The sequence below is a fragment of the Tasmannia lanceolata genome, unplaced genomic scaffold (genome assembly GCF_043159265.1).
Source record: "Tasmannia lanceolata isolate RefF3 unplaced genomic scaffold, GAP_Taslan_0.1 ptg000037l, whole genome shotgun sequence".
NCBI classification, from domain to species: Eukaryota; Viridiplantae; Streptophyta; class Magnoliopsida; order Canellales; family Winteraceae; genus Tasmannia; species Tasmannia lanceolata.
In genome coordinates this window covers 3,367,345-3,389,014 of record NW_027518714.1, presented here as the reverse complement: position 1 = coordinate 3,389,014, position 21,670 = coordinate 3,367,345, and the positions used below count along the sequence as shown (strand labels likewise).

Below are 21,670 nucleotides of genomic sequence, written 5' to 3'. Positions count from 1 at the left end.
GGATTTTGAGAACCAGTAGTGAGTCACCAATAATAAGTTTTTAACTCACAATCGGTTCTCAAAATCCAAACCAAACAGGGACTAACAATTAACAAAGAGAAATGTTATCCGCACTACTATATTTTGATGATCACACTCCTCACTTTATTAAAGTACGGTATGGCCCGCACCATAGGATTATCCAAACCGTCCATTGTGGACTCTGGAGACTATTTCAATGTTGAAAAAGAAAAGCACATATACAGAACTTCTTCAGATGGAACCCAAATTCAGGTTTCGAGTCGGGTCGGGTTGCCCGACAGCCCAACCCTATCCGACCCGATTTCCACTTCGGGTTGATTTTTCCCAACCCAACCCAACCCGATTTGTGAAAAAGCTTAACCCGACCCAACCCAAATTTGGGTTGAACCTGACCCGCATGGGAACATCCAAGAAACAACGATGGTTTCAAATTATATATAGTGCTAATGTCCTCACTACTATATTTTATAATGGCACTACTCACAGTATTTTGATGATCGCACTCCTCACTTTATTAAAATGTACGGTATGGCCCGTACCATAGGATGATCCAAACCGTCCAATCGATAGGCCACTGCCTACATAAGTTGTGCCCCAAAAATAATTTTCATAGGTTGATCCGAACCCTCCAATCTATAGCGGGTTATCGGTTGATCCAAACTGTCCATGTGATGGAACACAACATCAATCGGTTGTGCCCGTAAAATCATTTCCATAGGTTGATCCTAGCCCTCCAATCGATATAGGCTGATCATAGCCCTCCAATCGATAGAGGTTTCCATAATTGTTGTTCCTCTTCAGGTGCCCGGAATCCGTCAATATTTTGCAAGTGTCCTGCATGAGTAATATAAAATAGTTCTTTCGTCATTGTCATATGTCTTTACCTCTTCTTGGTAGTTTTGTTTTCGTAATTGTCATAGACAGGTACCCGGGTCGGTACTTTTCATATGTAGATTACGAGTTTACCCTCAAATAATTTCTCATAGAGATGAATGTTAGATATCAGCAAAGGGGTTAATGGTAAAAGAGTAATGCTGATGTGTAAATCCCACAGAAAAAGAAAAGAAATTCATTTTTTCTCTAGCTATATAGTAGTAGATAAATTGATGGAGCACTCGTATGATCGCAACAGCACAAGATAATTTCGTGTAGAAAACGAAATGTCCTAGGCTAGTTTTAAAGGTTTAACGTCATTGAATTGATAGTCTAGCACCCAAGGGAAGTAAAGACACCCCATTTTGGATTGCTGGAATCGAGAATCGATATCGATATCAGATTCCGATTTATGCGATTCCGTTGTTTGGATTCGTTTGCATATTAGAATGGGAAATGATGCTTACCTCCGATCAGAATAAACAAGGGAATATTTGGTGCCTTTTCATACCCGCCCAAGGGCGTGGTTTTCTAATACCTTGAGTGGGGAGAGAAAGGCGTTAAATCTCCTTTCAGAGGCACTTGACCTAATCCACATGAAAATGACTAAAATACCCCCATGGCATAAAAAATAACAAAATATGCCAATTAAGTATTAAATAACCAGAATACCCCTGTATCCGGTGAAAATGAACAAATACCCCTAACTCTTGGCAAATGACTAAAATGCACTTATGGCATAAAAAATGATAAAAAAACCCCTAGAGGATAAAATGACTAGAATAGCCTCCAGTCGTGAAAATAATTTAAATACCCCTATAGCAGGTAAAAATGACCAAAATACCACTGAGTAAAATACCACTAAGTCATCCTAAATAAATAAAATCACCCCATGATATAGAAATGATCAAAATACTCCACATTGTGTAAAAATGACCAGAAAATCCTTGAGTCATGAAAAATGACCAAGATACCCCCAGTCATTGAAAACCATTAAATACTCCTTAGCATAGAAATTATCCAGATACCATGTATCGAGTGAAATGACTAGAATGACTTGAGTCATGGAAAATGACAGAAATACCCCTTTTATTGAGTAAAGTGACCAAAATACCCTTAAGTCATGGAAAATGAATGAAATACTCCTATAACATAAAAATGATGAAGACACCACATATAGGGTAAAAATGACAAGAAAACCCTTGGGTAGTGAAAAATGACTAAAATATAAAAAATACCCCATATCGGGTAAAAATGACCTGACTACCCTTGAATTATGGAAAAATAACTTAAAGACCACTATATCGGGTAAAAATTTGCAAAATACCCTGTCATGGAAAATGACTATAATACCCCCATGATATATAAATGATCAAAATACGTCAGAAGCTTTAATGCTTTATTTGCAGATAATATTAATTTAAATAATCTTATTCGCAAATAATAACCGATTTTGATTGGATCCAAAGAGACCTAAATCTTTAGAAACCATGAAGTGCATATCAATTGAGTTCTTAACAGGACTTCTTACTGTGCCGTGTCCAAATATTGGTGGTGGAGGCATTAACTTGTGCCATAAAACATGGAATGGGACAACCCTTGATACTGGTCTTCAGGATAAAAAGATGCAGAAGAGGTGGTGGAGACATTCTCAGCCATAAAACATGGATTGAGACAACCCTTATTATCTGTTTCCATGATAAAAAGACGTACAAGAGGTGGAGGAGTCTTTAACTTGTGCATAAAACATGGAGACGTTAACTTGTGCCATATCACCCTTGCTTCCGGGGGCCACTCCCCTAGTTTGTTATGATTACAGTATAAGGGTGTGTCATGGGGAAGATAAGGGGGCGACTAATCATTTATCTTCATGAAAGACATATAAACGAGGTGGAATGTTAGCATTTTTTTGGTAAGAGGCAAACAAAATAGGTTGGAATTTTATTTATTTTCATCCCTTTTGTTTGTCTTTCCTTGAAAATTGACTTCAATTTCAAGAAAAGACAACAAAAAGGAGGTTGAAATGTAATTGTCTATAGGAATAGGATAAAGGCAAAGAAATTGGGTAAAGATCTTAAAAGGCTCCACTTACCCACGTCTTCATACTCTCCAAACCTCCACTTACCCACGTCTCTAGATATATCTTACCTGTAACATTTTTAAAAGGTTTATAGCCTATCTTCTAAAAAAAATAACTCTTCTTCTTGCCAAAAAACATATATGGTGTTCTTCTCCTGGGATTCAATCTTTCCAACTGACCTTTTTAATACTTTCTCATTTTCATTAAATTTTAGACTGGAATTGGTAGCGTGTGTTCCACACAAATATTTGACTAACATGCCGTGTGAACCCTTGATTTTTTATTTTTTCTAAGTAATTAATGCTTTCCCAAATCCCGCACACTGCCCAACTTTGTTTTTCTCTCTATAAAAGGGTACCTTCTCTTTGTGAAAGTGCACATTCTTTAGTGGCCAAGGTGAGGGAGAGTAAGAGAGATGAGCAGTAGTGGCATGGGGTCCCCTTCCCTAAGGCTGCCCAAAGCTGAAAAGCATGAAAATGGGCAGCACAAAAGGGAGAGGTGTGGGATGCCCTTGAGTAATACTGGGATGGAGTCAATTTCCGAAATGTTGCCCAAAGTTGAGAAAGCATGTGGTTACTTCCAGATGCCCCTACACTATCCGAGATATACCAAAGATGACTATGACAACATGCCCGAGTGGAAACTCGAACGCCTTCTCGCCCAGTATGGGTTGCCTCTATTTGGAGACCTCGAAGAAAAGAGGAAGTTCGCCATGGGTGCCTTCCTCTGGCCTTCTCATTAAGCTTATAGCGATTGAAACTAATCAAGCCGGGGGTGATATCAAAATAAAAGAAGGAAATGCTTTGTATTGTGTGAATGATACTAGATATGTGGATTGAACTTCTTGTCATTAACAACTTATGCATGTTATTGCTTGTAGTTGGCTTTTTGTATGATATGGGCAGTGCTATTGTTTTGGGAGATTTGAATCGCTTATGTAACTAAGGTTCATCGTATCTTTTATTGTTTTTATCACCTCGCGTATCCATATGTTTATTTTTTTTCCTTGTAAGAAATCATTCACGAAATACGTGTACTATGATCAGGCTGTTGATCTAGTGGGCCACCACTATACCATGCACATGGCACTTACACGTGTGCTGTCCAACAAAATAATTGAAAACCCTGACTTGCAAAAAGGAATTTGAGAGTTGCTAGCAAAATGAAAACCCGTCTTGCTAGGAAAATATGAAATTCCATTTTGGCTACACTTGTGCAAAAGGACCAGGCGAGGGCTCAGACATCCAGGAAACATTTGCATCTAGAGAAATGACCCAAATGCAATTTATTTTAGGGTAAAATTTCAACTTAGAGATCCTATGTCAAATTAAGAAGTCTTAGGGGCCGTTTGGATACGCAAATTTTAGAATCTGGGGTTTCTTCAAAATTGTAGCTAAGGGACAAGAGAAGAAAGTAGACCAGCCGTCGTTTTTTACTCATTTAATTTTACTTCTTTCCTTTCTTTCCGTCAGCAAGAGATAGCAGATCCTCCCATATTTCTAGGTTTTAAAAATCTCAGGATGCATGAGAGATTTTAGAACCTAAATTTCTCACTTAAAATCTAAAAAATGCCGTCTCTTTGACACTGTTTTCAAACTTAAAGCCTGGATTCTAAATCCGCATATCTGAATGGCCCCTTAATGTAAAATTTACAAATAAGATTGATTGAAGAACCGTTTTTAAACTCCATATGCTTACCATTGTACCAATGGCTCAAATTCATACTATCATGGTTACCAAACAATGCTAGAAAGAAGTAAAATGTGTCATTTTAGCAATTAATAGTTAATGCAAACACGCCCACAGATAACTAGAACTTCTTCCATGGCTTCGTTGAGCTCATGTCACTGGGCTGCACGACATGGACGTATGCATGACTCCAGTCCTCACACACAACAATATTACTTGGCGAACACATTAACCAATTTTAAGCTTTTCTTATCTTGACTCATACGGAGGTCCAAATTTAGTTGCAATCCTTTGATCAAATGGTTAGTTGATCGATCACCAATATTTTTTGGCCATTCGAGAGGCAAGGTGAGCCCCACCAGCTGGATGGTTAGGATTGTTGATGCAAGAATTTTTTTTATATACAGCCCTTGAATTGTAGGGTTCAACGAATTGAAAGGTAGGGCCAGTCCGTCCTGTCCTTATTTTAAGATTTTTGCATGGGTTGGGATCAATTAGGGCTCATTTTTGACATGTTTACAATATTGATCGAACCATAAGTGGCTTCTATTGCTTAGGGGTGTCATCAGATCCACTGGGGATCGGATCCACCTATGTCTTGGTCATGATTTGTTCAGATCCCTTATCAATTGGATCCTTTCAAAGGGTTTTTTTGGATCTTACTTTTTGAGGGTCACTATTTGTTTTGAATCGAACCGGAAGCATCCTAGGTCCTCCTTATTCCGGAAGCAAACAATAGCCGCCCTATAATACCCTTATTAGTATAGCACGAGCTGTGTGGTTTGATCTTTCTTGGTTTGAGTTATCATTGTCTAGATTTTTCTTCAGGACGTCTATTCCTTCCCCTTGGTGTCCTACAAAGACCTCATTTTTTCTTTGGGAGACAATATTTTCACCCCGGCAGTATGCATTCACCAATTTTTTTTATTTTTTATTTTTATGATTAAGCTGGGGTTAGGCAGGACCCCTACCAGATATCATTAATAAAAAAAGAAAGTTACAATTGGGGGCACTAAGGCCAGCAGGAAGGGGCTAATCGCCTAACAACAAAAACAGCAAATAGAAATTTACCAAAATTAAAGATACACCAGTTATGTGCGATAGTAGATGCATTCACCAACTTATAACGTGAAGAGTGGGCAACTTTAAAGCTTTTTGACGTCAAATGTGGGGCGAATGCATAGTGCAAGGGGTGAAAATATCATCGTCCCCCTTTTCTTTTGGTTTTTTTTTTCTTGAAGCAAACAGTAAGTTCTATCCTTAACACGGGTCGTTGTTCCTAGTAATGATCATGTACAAGTGGCACAAGCTGCCCAAAAATGGCTGCCAGGAAGGAAACAAGCAGCCACCGTTTTAGAATTTTTTTTCTTTTAACGTGCATCTAGTTGGCTCAGTGCACTCACATGACATCAAATGGGACACAAAATGGTCAGGTGCATCGCATTCAAATCAACAAGGCCCTTTAGTATAATTTTTGTGGGTCCCAAATTGTACCATCTAAACGGGACTAAGAGGCCACTCTATCAGTTTATTGGGCCGATGAATGGAACCTCTTCAATTTCTTTGTAAATAGATTTGAGATTTCGACTCCCCTCGGTCACCACGGAGTTGGCCACACCAAAAAACTTAAAAACAGTTAAAACAGGTGCATTTGGATTGCCGGAATGGAATCAGGATCTAATCCCAACTCCGCCTAATTCCAGTGTTAGGCTTAAAAAAATAAAATAGAACAGAATCTAGGTGGAATTAACACTGGGGGGCAGAATTGGAGAGTAAATGCCTGGAAGCCTGGAATCCGTACTCCACCCCAAGGTGGCCGGTATTCCAATTGCACCTCCATTGGAATCGATTTTTTGTTAGAATTTTTAGAATTAAAATTTTTGTTTTAAAACTTTCTCATTCCATTTAAGAGAGAATCAGAATATTATTTGCCTATGGACCAATTACCAATGGGGGACAAACATTAGGCAAAATTATCAACAGGACCCATACTTTTCAAAAATTATCAATGGGGGACAAAAGAGGTATTGTCAGTAAAAGCTGGACGAAAATGCCCTTTGGCATTTACAACACGTTTTGACCTTGTTTTTTCCTTCTTCCATTTTCTTTTACTTTTCCATTATCACCTTTTTGATTTTTTACCTTCCAGTCATCTTCCTCCTTGTTCAGCCACTATTGTTGGTGGCAAATCTTGAAAACTTGAATGTTGAGTTCTTACCATCTATCTTTTTGTATTTAGGTTTTGTTTTTAAGGTTTTCCACTATTTTTTATTCCTATGTTTCTGATTTATCTTGTTTAGGGTTTAAGCAATTTTTTTGAGGGTGAGTTCTGGAGATAATGCATGGATGGCTTCACTCACTTTTTTGGAAGACAAGTGGTTGTATAAGAAAAAGTTGATGTAATACATGAATGGATGGCTACACATTTTTTGATTTACTTAATTTTTTTTTTGTAATACACAAATTGGGATGTAATACATGAAGCACATTTAATGAAAACAACATCCATTTCTTTTGTTATTTCTATCATGAGCAGAATTGTAATGTCATTAGAAGAGTTGCTATAGCAGGGGGTTTTGTAGCAGAAGGGGTTTATCAACTCTCTGGAAGGGGGTTAGTAACTCTCAAAAGTAGGGTTATCAATTTCCGAATGGGCTTATCAAGTGCTTGAAAATTGGCCGAGAGTTCTGGAGTTTTGGAAGAGGGTTTTCAAGTCTCTAGAAATGGGGTTACTAATTTTCAAATGGGTGATCAAGTCCCTGAAAATTGGCCAAGGATACTAGAGTTTTGGAAGGGGGTTTTCAAGTCTCTGGGATTGGGGTTATCTACTATAAAAATGGGGTTACTAATTTCTGAATGGGCTTATCAAGTCCTTGAAAATTGGTCGAGGGTACTGGAGTTTTGGAAGGGGGTTTTCAAGTCTCTAGGATTGGGGTTATCAAGTATCAAAATGAGGTTACCAATTTCCGAATGGGCATATCAAGTCCGTAAAAAATTAGCCGAGGGCACTAGAGTTTTGGAAAGGGGTTTTCAAGTATTTGGGATTGGGGTTATCTAGTATCAAAATGGGGTTACCAATTTACGAATGGGCTTATCAAGTTTCTTAAAATTGCCCAAGGGTACTGGAGTTTTGGAAGAGGGTTTTCAAGTCTCTGGAGTTGGGGTTATCCAGTATCAAAATGTGGTTACCAAATTCCGAATGGGCTTATCAAGTCCCTTATATATGAACACGTTTTTACTTCCTGTTTTTTTTCACTCGTTCATTTTCACGTTTTTTTCTTTCTACCGTACGATTCATCTTCCTCATCCTCCATTGAAAGGGAGAAGGAGAAATACAAAACCCTAAAACAAATGAAAAACAAAACTTAGATATAAAGAGAGATGGGAATGAACTCATTTTTCAAGTTTTTGAGCTTTCCCTCCTCCAATGGTGGTTAAAATGATGAAGATGATGACTGGTAGGGCAAAAAAAAACAAGTTGAAAATGGAAAAGTAAAAAATATAGAGGGAAAGAAGAGAGAAGAGGGAAAATTGGAAAAACAAAATGTGTTGCTTAAGAAAATGGCATTTTCGTCCAGCTTTTAATGATAAGACCTCTTTTGTCCCTCGTTGATAATTTCTAAAAAGCATGGGTCCTATTGATAATTCCACCTAATTTTTATCCCCTGTTGGTAATTGATCCTTTGCCTATTTCTCCAATCGCAGCCAAAGATTACAATTGCTGATATCAGCCTCGTTGTGCTTTTCATTTAGATTTCAGCAATTCCCAATATTTAAAGGGCTGTGATAAATTCGCACCCCCTGTAGAATAATTCGCACTTCTTTAACGCCAAAAAAATGCCACATACAGTGGGTCGAATTATTCTACATGGGGTGCGAATTTATCATTGCCCTATTTAAATGCAATTTCGGTGAAAATGAGGTCAGGTCACCTCAGGCAATAAGCCAAAATCAAAGGGATAGTTGGCCGCTCATTTTGCGTTGATGAGCGAGCCAATGTTCATTTGTCCAAATATTAGCTTATGACCTGCTTTTTAGCTTTCCTGACTAGCTACTGACGCGTTTCCTATTATGAGAATAGCAATGACTTGATGTGCAATGAAAAAAATAAGAGCTTCTCCTTCGTGACTCAGACCTTCAACAGATCCGAGGGTTATGATCATCTTATGGAGGTGATCTACAAGATACAGCCTATTTACGTTATGGTCCAACAAATGAACGGTTTAGATCATCTTTTGAGGTAGGTCAACTGTACTATGTACTATTTTACTGGACTCACACTCACTCACCATATAAAATCTCCACATATAAATATCGTTTCTCCAACCTAAAGCTCCTCGAGCAGATATTCACACCTTTTGTTTTGATATTGGCAGCCCCTTCTTTACATTAGCCATCCTCATCGGTAGCTAGCTCTCCCATTAGGCCATTATTAGGAAAAGAAAGGAACAAAACACACATGCAAATATGAGTTTTAATATGGTGTAAGGCCTTACAACAATAGGGTAGGCCGTAGGGGTACCACCATTAATATTTGATCCAGCAGCAGCTCACTTTCTGAGGAGCTGCTGTTGATCAAATATCAAGGTTGGTACATCCACCGTACAAGGGCCTTATTGTCGTAGGGCGTTGCACCATATAATTAATTTCTCGGCAAACATAAACATAATAACACAAATCTCTATATATTATCTCTAACCTTTAACATAACCACCCAGAACAAGAACATAGAACATGGCAAAAGAAAACAGTGAAAGAGAGAAAATACAAATAATAGAAACAGACGCCTTTAAAACATAAAGCTAACTAGAATCTATGGAAAAACCACCTCCCTACTACCTATTTCATTACCATCTGTCTAGTTATTTTTACCGGAAGACCAGAGAAAAGCACCCATGGCGAACTTCCTCTTGTATTGAAGATCTCCAGTCATGGGCAGGCCATACTCTGTCAAGAGGCAATCGATTTTCCACTCCGGCATGACCTCATAGTCCGATTTAGTGTATCTGGGGTAGTGTAAAGGCATCTGAAAGTAACCACACTTCTCTCTTCCGTGTTGCTGCCCCTCTGCCCATCTCCCCACTGTCGCCACACTCGTACCTGAGACTGGCCCCATCTCTCTCTCTCTCTCTCTCTCTCTCTCTCTAAACAAATCTCCTAGTATGGCTCTTGTCGTTTTATAGAGTTTTTCTTGGGGAGAAAGACAGAGGAAAAGGTGTAGAGAATGCAGTGGAAACAAGCATCGTTGAGGAGGGCATTTATTATTTGGGAAAACGAAAGAAACGAATACTCGTGAGAATATCATAAATGCCCCTCAAAAGTAGGACACCTGTTTTGGGGAACAAAAAAGGGGGTCTGTTCGTGATAGTACCATTGGGCAGGGTCTCTGCCGACTTAACCATCATCCACTGATATCCGCGCGACAGTGTTTTGAATTTTTGATACTGGGACGACCTCACCTGGTTTTTCACCTTTAACCAGCTGGCCAAAGGCCGCATAGAGCTGTTTTATAAGCTTTGGACAGCTGGTCAAAACATATAAAACAAGGTGAGTTCGTCCATTACCGAAACTTAGACGGATGCATATCATTTCCAATTGAGAAATGATACTTCCAGCCCTGTCAAAAACTATTGCACCTCTCTAATTTGCTGCTTGCCCAAGTATAAAAATAGACTGTTTTTTCCAGAATATAAATAGGCTACTCATATTTGCATTACTATGTTTTGATAATAAAACGAACTTAGCTTGTCTTTTCCTTTTTAATTGGCTGCCCATAGCTTTTCGGGAGTTGCAATAGCTTTTTGACAGCTGAGTAAATAATAAAAGAGAAGGCGAGGAGACTTTTTTGACAGCTGATTAAATAATAAAAGAGAAGGCGAGTTCTCCTCATTATCAAACCGTGGTAGTGGGAACTGGGAATATCAGTCACCTGAAAATATCTCTGTTATATTTTTAAAATGACAAACATACCCCACGTATTTAAAAACAGACATACACAGAAAAGCCTTTCTTTCATCATTGTTGAATGGAAAAATTGTACCAAAAATTCTAGGACCAATTACCAATGGGGGACAAGCATTAGGCAGAATTATCAATTGGACCCAGGCTTTTCAGAAATTACCAATGGGGGACAAAATCTGTCTTTTCAGTAAAAGCTGGACGAAAATACCCTTTGGCATATAAAACACGTTTTGACTTTGGAAGGGGGTTTTCAAGTCTCTACGATTGAGGTTATTAGGTATCAAAATGGAGTTACCAATTTCAGAATGGGGATTTCAAGTCTCTACGATTGGGGTTATTGGTAACCCCATTTTGATACTTGATAACTCCAATCCTAGAGATTTGAAAACCCCATTCCAAAACTCCAATACCCTGGGCCAATTTTTAAGGACTTGATAAGCCCATTCAGAAATTGGTAACCCCATTTTTTATACTAGATAACCTCATTCTTAAAGACTTGAAAACCCTCTTCCAAAACTCTAGAACTCTCGGTCAATTTTCAGGGACTTGAAAATCCCGTTCTGAAATTGGTAACCCCATTTTGATACCTAATAGCCCCAATCGTAGAGACTTGAAAACCCCCTTCCAAAGTAAAAACGTGTTTTATATGCCAAAGGGTATTTTCGTCCAGCTTTTACTGAAAAGACAGATTTTGTCCCCCATTGGTAATTTCTGAAAAGCCTGGGTCCAGTTGATAATTCTGCCTAATGTTTGTCCCCCATTGGTAATTTTCCCTATGAATATGTAACCAAATATATCAGAATTTTTATTTTTAATGTTCCCACTTACAATTGGACCTATTTAATTAATCCAGTTAGATAACCTTGGAAGAGCTGGTCGTTCCAACAACCCAAGATGGTGATCTTGGGGAGCCATTGATTCAAATCTCATACAAGGCTTCTTAGGAGAATGAGATTCTCCAGAGGCGATTTTGCGTAGCTTTGGATATTCCGATTTTCACAGCCATTTATGATGGATTTTGAGAAAGAGGTATGTGGGTCAGATTTGTGGAATCCATTTCCTCCAATTTCTTTCACCCTTCTCATTCTCCACACTGGAAAATTGGAACAATCCCATCCGCGAAGGCTCGCCAAATGCAACCTAGCTAGGTTGACAAATCGAGATAGATTCATTCCCAACCGTTGAAAAAATGACATCTTTGTCCCGATATTTAAAATCGCCAATTGCATCACGAATAGTCAGAAAAAAGTTTGGAAACGAAAAATGTTTTTAAAGTTATCTACTTTTTTTTTCTACACAAAAAAAAGAAAGCTTAAACCCACCCTTTCCAATATTTATTTAGAGGGACCTTCCAATTATATGATCATTTCCCTCTAAATTAACCACAATCATATCATTTCCCTGAAAAGAAAATATTATCGCATGAAAATTTTTCCATCAGAAATGTTTTTCTTACAATCCAAACAGGCCTTGGTTCTGCAATGCTTACATCCTAACGATTACCGCAAGAAGCTTAACCACCTTATTATGGACTTTTAATTATTGATGCTCGATCCCTTAGCGAATACTTATCAGCCATGTTATGAAAAAGCTATGTAAAATTTACCAGCCCCAACACCGACTAACAATGCCAAACAAGTAAAGTTGTATATTTAGTCCCTTTTCTTCCTCCGGCCACCCCCTGGAGTGCCCCTCTAGTGCGGCTGGCCTGGAAATAAAAGGGGACGAATATATCATTACCCTACCAAATATTGTTGTAATCACATAAGGGCCCGTTTGGATGCCGAGAGGATTTTGATTTGGATTTGGATTTCTCACGTTTGCAGCCCATTTTGCGTTGTGATTTGAATCCCGATCAAATCCTTGGATTTCCAAATCAGCAACTGACAATGAAACAAAATAAGATTTCCAAATATGCTGTGGAAATAAGTAATTGGAAATCCACAGATCTGGCAGTTTCCTTCACCCTTTTTGCTCCTCAACCTCTCTCCTCCAGTAGGAAGTACCCGCTTCCCTCTCTGTCTCCCTGAACATAAGCTGGCGGATCTGTTCATTTTGTATTCAAAACTCAATTCCAAATCCAAATACAAAATACAAGGCCCTAAGGCCCCGTTTGGATACCTCATGCATTTGTATTTTGATTTGGATTTGAGTTTTGGATACAAAATACATCAATCATCTTCATGATCATGTTTTAAGAGAGGGAGGGAGGGAGGGAGGGAGGTCTCGCTGCTGCCGGAGCAACGTCGAAGAGCAGTGACGGTGAAGGAAGTTGCCACAAATATTGATTTCCAAATAATGTCTCGCATAACAGATTTGAAAATAGGAATTTTTTGCACTGTTGTAGCTGATTTGGAAATGTAAGGATCTGCCCCCTAGTAAATAGGAAGTTTATTGTTTGCCCCCTAGAAAATATCATAATAGGAAGTCTTTTTTGTTAAGTAGATTGGTTTTGTTACGTTGATGCAAGAATGAACAAAAAAAAAAAAAAAAACGAATAAGAATGGCACGTTATATAGGAATAAGTAACTGAAAAAGGGAATTACGAGATTTTATATGCTGTTGGTGGGTGAAGCTTAGTATTTTTCAAAAAGTAGTACTAAGACCACTTCATAGGATGATCCAAATCTGCACCCCGTAATACATCTCCATTGAATGATCCAAACCCTCGGACCTACAAGGGTAGGATGATTCTAACCTTCAAATATATAGGGACTGCCACCCCGTAATTCATCTCAATAGGATGATCCTAACCCTCATATCTATGAAGGACTTCCCGTTATCTAAACCTCTATAGAACGGATGGTTAGGATCATCCTATGGAGATGAATTATGGGTGCAGCCTATTAATTCTTATGGAGATGAATTATTGGTGCAGCCTATTAATGTTGTGCCCTAACAAATGAACGGTTAGGATCATCCTAGAAGTGGGCACACAATGCAAATTCTCAGGAATTATTGGGATTTTCAAAGAATAAAACGATCCTTTTTCGCCGCTTGGAATTTATTAAATTAATCACTAACATTCTTGGCCGATGCTATTCATGGGCGTAAAATAGTCGGGCCCACTCATCAAAAAATGAGGTGTAAATAATGGGCTTCGGTACAGCTAGAAGAAAAATGAACGTGGCTTAGCTCTGGAGAACAAGAGCCTTGTTGAGAATCATGTAATTTGTGGAGAAGTCGGCCTCTTTCCTAAATGTGTCTTAAGATTCAAACAGATTTGAGCCTTAAGACTGAATCAATTCTCAAAATCCAAAAAGAACAGGGCCTTGGTTTATTATGTGCTGATTTGGGGCATTTTATCTTATAAAATATAAATGTACGTTTTCATGAAGGAATACAGTACTCTTTTTTTATCACTATGTTTGCTTGGATTCTTCCATGTAATTTAATTACTGCATTGAAATGATATGTAAGGTTATAAATCCGTTTTTGTTGTGAAAATTCATTTCTCTGATGGGGCCTAAGTCTTACTACATTGAATTGCAAGGATTTTGAGAACCATATGTGAGTTCCCAAATCGATTTGAGTCTTACATTCAAATTCAGTTCTCATAATCCAAAACGAACAAGGCCCAAGTCTCTCTCTGTTTCAATATACTCCTTGTTTGTTTTGGATTTTTAGAACAATTGGGAGTGGCTAAGGACTGTTTGGTTTGGATTTCGGGAACGACTGTGAGTCCCAAATCGATTTGAGTGACATGATTGATCTAGGCCCTATGAGTCTCTGATTGATTAAGGTGCGCTCCGCCCCTGGGTGCAAATTATGGGCCCCACCTTATGCATGGGTTAAGGGGAGTTGGTGGGCCTAGACTATCAAAACATGAAGTGTAAAGTGGTGCCTCGCCCTGTAAAATGGTGGGCCCCAGCATGTTATGCATGTGATGTAAAATGGTTCGCCGCAATCCATAAAAACATAAGGTTTTAAATGGTGGACCCCACCCTATGCAGGATTTTGGTGGTGGGCCATTGTCATCTTTTAATTTTTTGAATTTTTAATAATTTATTAATTATTATATAACAACTATTCTCTACCCCCTCAGGAGCAAATTCCTGGCTCCCACTCTGATTCCGGCACGTGTATGGTAGCACCTACATGCTTCCTGGGTTGGGTTGAACGTTAGCTGTAATAGTGAGAGCAGGTCTCTAGACCCATGGGGCAGAATCCTCCTCATAAGCCCCATAGCAGCCCCCCAAATACCTCACACATGTCTCATTCGTAGGGGTGTCAATGGATTTTTTTCGGATCGGATCGACGCCTGTTCACGTTCCCTTATGATATCTTATGGGTCCGATTTTTCGGAGTTCTTTTTTCACGGTCTCTACCCAAGGGTAAATCTTATAGCATTGTTTCACCTCAGTGTTTCGTTCTTTATTCGACTTTCAATTTATTTTTTATCTTAAATAACTTTCAATTTCATTTCGAATTATGCCCATGCCACGCATGGTCGTAAAATGGTGGGTCCAACCCTATGCATGGTTTTTGATGGGGTCCAAAATATGCAACCAATCGGCTGTTGACACGTGGCCCTCACAGGGACCACTGCAAAGCCCACACCTGTCCCCTGCTAGGTATGCTGTCTGGACCAATCAGGGACTTCCACCTGCCATTACTAGGCATGAAACCTGGTCCAGTCAGGTGCTACCACCTGTCCTGGACAGGTGGCTCAGAATCACTATAAATAGCCTTCACTTGTGCTAAGGTGAGGGTTCTAAGATCTGAAAATCAAAACCCTAAGCTCCTCAGTTCGGAATTGCTCTGCACTCATGCTCATACTGACTTGAGTGTCGAAGCGCCCGTCCGGAGCACCACTCCGGGTTGGTCTTCTGACCCTTTGTCTTCTTGTCTGTGCTCTTGTGCTAAGCGCAGGACTCCATCAGCCCTTCAGGTCCAGATCAGCCCTTCAGGTCCAGATCAGCCCTTTAGGTCGAGATCAGCCCTTCAGGCCCAGATCAGCCCTTCAAGCCCAGATCAGCCCTTCAGGTCCAGATCAGCCCTTCAGGTCCAGATCAGTCATTCAGGCCTAGATCAGCCCTTCAGGTCCAGATCAGCCCTTCAGGCCCAGATCAGTCTTTCCGGCCCTACCATAACCTGTTACCAATTTTAGACCTAACAGTTTTGATGGGTGAAATGATACATTCACCTCCTTTTCTTCCCTTCGTCACCCAGATGTAGTGTAAACGGAAGAATACACTGAGGGAGAAAAGGGGGTGAATATAGTATTTCCCTTTTGATGGACATGGTGGGGCCACCACATCGTTCCTCTTCATATTTTGATGGGGTGGGGCTACCGATTTACTACTGGTGTTTTTATGGGGAGAGAGAGACAGAGAGGTGGGGGTTACCATATTGAGAGAGAGAGAGAGAGAGAGAGAGAGAGAGAGAGAGAGAGAGAGAGGGGTGGTGGGGGGTTACCACATTTCTATAGAAAAAGTATTTTCAATATAAATTTTTCTTGAAAAGAAAATGAATGACAATGGAAAGAAACATGGTTAGTATGTAGTAAGTAAAGATAGATGTATGTACCTGTAAGGATCCCCTTGCTTGGACAACACATATTTGCTAATTGGCCCCTCCAAATAACCATAAAAGCACAAACTGGGGGCCTGCTCGTTTAAGATTATACACCATCGATTGTGGAGCTTAACCGATTCTAGAATCGGTTTTGCTTAAAAGGTGTTCGGTTTGGAGTCTTTGGACCGTTTGGTTAAATAGTAATCGCTTATTTTTCGTAATCCGATTATGCGATTATAAGAAATAGAACTACCGGCTATAATCACCAAACTCGGTGATTATAAGCCGATTGCACGCCTTTCGAAAGCGGAGATTTCCGAAATTCCGAACTGTTTTCCAGGAATGCCCTCATATATTTTTCAAAATGACAATATTACCCCCTATAAAAACGATTATCTTTTGCGACAAACTCTAACTAACTCGCACTCTCTCTCGAGAAACCCTAACTCCTTTCTCTTGCATCTCGACAAACCCTAATGCCCTAACTCCATCTCTATCTCCTCTCTTTCTCTATCACTCTCGACAATCTCCACCTCTGTCGATCTAGACAAGTAATTTCTCATTCTACCATTAGAATTTGCTGTTTTTTTCCTTTTATTTAATTTTATGTTAATATTTTGCAGTTCTTGTACAGTCGTCGATTGGATTGGATGAAGATGCGAGTCAATTAGGTCTTGTTTGATCTTTAATACCTTTCTGCCTTTCATTTTCATTTCACCAAACAGGCTATGCCGAGGGTATTAGGGATTTATTGTCTGCCCACACAAACTGTTTGATGAAATGCCTGAGAGAGAAATGATTTGTTCTTGGACTTGTTTAATTGCTGGTTATGCTCAATTATATCCAATGCTCCACAGTCCTTGTTGATTGGAATGGACTGGTTCCTATATGTGAGACTTCATCCGTGTTTTGTTCTTTAACTTCTTTGATTCAAGGATGGTCATTTTCAATTGATCTTATCTGTTGTAACTTGCTCATGAAGAAGAAGGGAAAAGAAAACATAGAACTTTGCAGTGACTCTGTGCCTGCCCCCTTTTTGGAGAGTGTTTTCCGAATGTTTGTGCACTTATCAAAACATGGTAGTGCCAATATCATTAGCCAAAGTGTGTAACCCAACAGTGGTTGTAAAACAGAAAAGACAAGCTGAGTTTGTGAACTTATAAAAACATGGTAGTGCCATTATCATTAGCCGAAGTTTGTATGCGAACAGTGTTTGTAAGACAGAAAAGACAAGCTGAGTTTGTGCACTTATAAAAACATGGTAGTGCCGATATCATTAGCCAAAGTGTATGCCAAGAGTGTTGTAAAACAAAAGACAAGCTAAGTTCGTGCACTTATCAAAACATAATAGTGCCAATATAATTAGCCAAAGTGTATTGCCAGCAGTTGTAAATCGGTAATTTTTTTTATCAAAGGGTATTTTCGTCATTATAGGATATACAATTAATCACTTGTAAAATGATGCAGCAGAACACAATTATACCATAATAGATTATTTTAAAATTGGTGATTGTCATAATCGGATGGTATAATTGCAATCAGTGCTTTGACAATCCCAAACGAACAGGGCGGGGGCATGTTCGTTTAAGATTATACACCATCGATTGTGGAGCTTAACCGATTCTAGAATCGCTTTTGCTTAAAAGGTGTTCAATTTGGTTAAATAGTAATCGCTTATTTTTCGTAATCCGATTATGCGATTATAAGAAATATAACTACCGGCTATAATCACCAAATTCGGTGATTATAAGCCGATTGCGTGCCTTTCGAAAGCGGAGATTTTCGAAATTCCGAATTGTTTTCAAGAATGCCCTCATATGTTTTTCAAAATGACAATATTACCCCCTATTAAAACAATCATCTTTTACGACAAACCCTAACTCGTGCTCTCTCTCTCTTGAGAAACCCTAACTCTTCTCTCTTGCATCTCGACAAACCCTAATGCCCTATCTCTCTCTCTCTCTCTCTCTCTCTCTCTCTCTACAATCTCCATCTATGTCGATCTAGACAAGTAATTTCTCATCCAACCATTATAATTTTTTATTTTTTCCCTTTTATTTAATTTTAGGTTAATATTTTGCAGTTCTTGTACAATCGTCGATTGGATTGGATGAATATGCAAGTCAATTAGGTCTTGTTTGATCTTTAATACCTTTCTACCTTTCATTTTCTGTTAGGTACCTTACTGATAAGCTAAAAGCTCCAGAGCTGATGGAACGTGTTAGGCAAGGCCCTTTAAACCTGTCCCATACCAGGCTAGGTCCCACCCAGTCCCATACCTAGGCGGGCCCCCACTTAGGACTGTAACATACCACCACGCTTCCGAATCTGCCGTCCTCGACGGCCCACTCTGTGAGGGCTTTCACTCCGGCCTTTTTTCCAGTAGCCCTTTCACAGGTCGCCCCTTCCGTGGCCGCCCACTCTGTGACAACTTCACTCTGACGGCTTTCACTCTAGCTTTTTTTACAATGTAGCCCTTTCCAGGTAGTTCTCTCCACAGGTCAGCCCTTCCATGACTCGAACACGGGACGTGGTGGCTGCTCTGATACCAAATGTTAGGTACCTTACCGATACGCCAAAAGCTCCAGAGCTGATGGAACACGTTAGGCAAGGCCTTTTAAACCTGTCCCATACCTAGGCGGGCCCCCACTTAGGACCATAACATTTTCATTTCACCAAACAGGCTATGCCAAGGGTATTAGGGATTTATTGTCTGCCCACAAACTGTTTGATGAAATGCCTGAGGGATAAATAATTTGTTCTTGGACTTGTTTGATTGCTGGTTATGCTCAATTATAGCCAATGCTCCACAGTCCTCCTTGTTGATTGGAATGGACTGGTTCCTATATGTAAGACTTCATCCATGTTTTTTTCTTTAACTTCTTTGATTCAAGGATGGTCATTTTCCATTGATCTTATCTGTTGTAACTTGCTCATGAAGAAGAAGGGAAAAGAAAACATAGAACTTTGCAGTGACTCTGTGCCTGCCCCCTTTTTGGAGAGTGTTTTCCGAATGTTTGTGCCCTTATCAAAACATGGTAGTGCCAATATCATTAGCCAAAGTGTGTAACCCAACAGTGGTTGTAAAACGGCAAAGACAAGCTGAGTTTGTGAACTAATAAAAACATGGTAGTGCCATTATCATTAGCCGAAGTTTGTATGCGAACAGTGTTTGTAAGGCAGAAAAGACAAGCTGAGTTTGTGCATTTATAAAAACATGGTAGTGCCGATATCATTAGCCAAAGTGTATGCCAAGAGTGTTGTAAAACAAAAGACAAGCTAAGTTCGTGCACTTATCAAAACATAATAGTGCCAATATAATTAGCCAAAGTGTATTGCCAGCAGTTGTAAATCGGTAATTTTTTTATCAAAGGGTATTTTCGTCATTATATGGTATACAATTAATCACTTGTAAAATGATGCAGCAGAACACAATTATACCATAATAGATTATTTTAAAATTGGTGATTGTCATAATCGGTTGGTATAATTGCAATCAGTGCTTTGACAATCCCAAACGAACAGGGCGGGGGCATGTTCGTTTAAGATTATACACCATCGATTGTGGAGCTTAACCGATTCTAGAATCGGTTTTGCTTAAAAGGTGTTCAGTTTGGTTAAATAGTAATCGCTTATTTTTCGTAATCCGATTATGCAATTATAAGAAATATAACTACCGGCTATAATCACCAAATTCGGTGATTATAAGCCGATTGCGTGCCTTTCGAAAGCGGAGATTTTCGAAATTCCGAATTGTTTTCAGGAATGCCCTCATATATTTTTCAAAATGACAATATTACCCCCTATTAAAACAATCATCTTTTACGACAAACCCTAACTCGTGCTCTCTCTCTCAAGAAACACTAACTCCTCTCTCTTGCGTCTCGACAAACCCTAATGCCCTAACTCTCTCTCTCTCTCTCTCTCTCTCTCTCTACAATCTCCATCTATGTCGGTCTAGACAAGTAATTTCTCATTCTACCATTATAATTTTTTGTTTTTTCCCTTTTATTTAATTTTATGTTAATATTTTGCAGTTCTTGTACAATCGTCGATTGGATTGGATGAAGATGCAAGTCAATTAGGTCTTGTTTGATCTTTAATACCTTTCTGCCTTTCATTTTCTGTTAGGTACCTTACTGATAAGCTAAAAGCTCCAGAGCTGATGGAACGCGTTAGGCAAGGCCCTTTAAACCTGTCCCATACCAGGCTAGGTCCCACCTAGTCCCATACCTAGGCGGGTGTTTTCCGAATGTCTGTGCACTTATCAAAACATGGTAGTGCCAATATCATTAGCCAAAGTGTGTATGCGAACAGTGTTTGTAAAACAGAAAAGACAAGCTGAGTTTGTGAACTTATAAAAACATGGTAGTGCCGATATCATTAGACAAAGTGTATGCCAAGAGTAACGGTGTCAATTTTGGCTCTGGCTCGGAAGCTCGCTCAAGCTCGGCTCGAATCCTTAACGAGCCGAGCTGAGCTGGCTAGCCAGGCTCGTTAAGCTTAACGAGCCGAGCCCGAGCTAGGCCAGGCTCGGCTCGGCTCGTTAAGGATTTAATATATTTAAATATATATTATATATTAATTTATATACTAAAAGGGTTGTCCAGGGAGTGAAAGGGGAAGGCAAAATATGTCGTTTCTTTTTTTGTACCCCATTTGTTACTTGGACCACCCCCCGTGATGTAAAAAGAGTAGTCAAATTACACTAGATAGGGCTGTCCAGGGAAGATGAGGCGTGTGAATATATCATTGACCTTAATATAACGCAAGCTCGGTAAGGCTCGAGCTCGAGCCTGGTTCGAGCCCGAACCGAGCTTTTGAGCCGAGCCGGGCCAAGCTCGGCTCGGCTCGTTTACACCCCTAGCCAAGAGTGTTGTAAAACAAAAGACAAGCTAAGTTTGTGCACTTATCAAAATATGATAGTGCCAATAAAATTAGCCAAAGTGTATGCCAACAGTGGTTGTAAATCGGTAATTTTTTATTATCAAAGGGTATTTTCATCATTATACGATATACAATTAATCACTTGTAAAATGATGCAGCAGAACACAATTATACCATAATAGATTATTTTTAAAATTGGTGATTGTCATAATCTGTTGGTATAATTGTAATCAGTGCTTTGACAATCCCAAACGAACAGGGCCTGGGTACTGAGTGAATCAATTTGCTCATTTCTTTGTCATTTCTTCCTGATAATGGCTACATTTTCTCGAGTGGCCCCACCAAATAGTCATTAAATCATGCACCAAATATGTATCCTTTTCATAGTCTGCTTTATATTAATTGGTCCTTCAAAATAACCATAAAACATACACTAAGTGTGGTGAATAAATCAAATTAGTGTGGTGAATAAATCAAACCATAAAACACACACTAGGTGTGATGAATATATCAAACCATAAACACGCACTAAGCGTGGTGAATAAATCAACTCATTCCAATGTGGTTCAGTCTTACAAGGCTATGTATAGGCTATATCTATATATATGTGCTAATTGAATATAGACAACAAGAAGAAGTAGG

The 21,670-nt window shown here is 39.2% G+C and overlaps 1 long non-coding RNA gene across 1 annotated transcript; it reads left to right on the top strand.

Moving 5' to 3' along the window:
- Positions 1–16,409: 16,409 nt before the first annotated feature.
- Positions 16,410–17,569, top strand: LOC143862409 (uncharacterized). Its single transcript, XR_013240290.1, has 2 exons — positions 16,410–16,692; positions 16,765–17,569. It is a non-coding gene; the product is annotated as an uncharacterized LOC143862409 (long non-coding RNA).
- Positions 17,570–21,670: the final 4,101 nt, after the last annotated feature.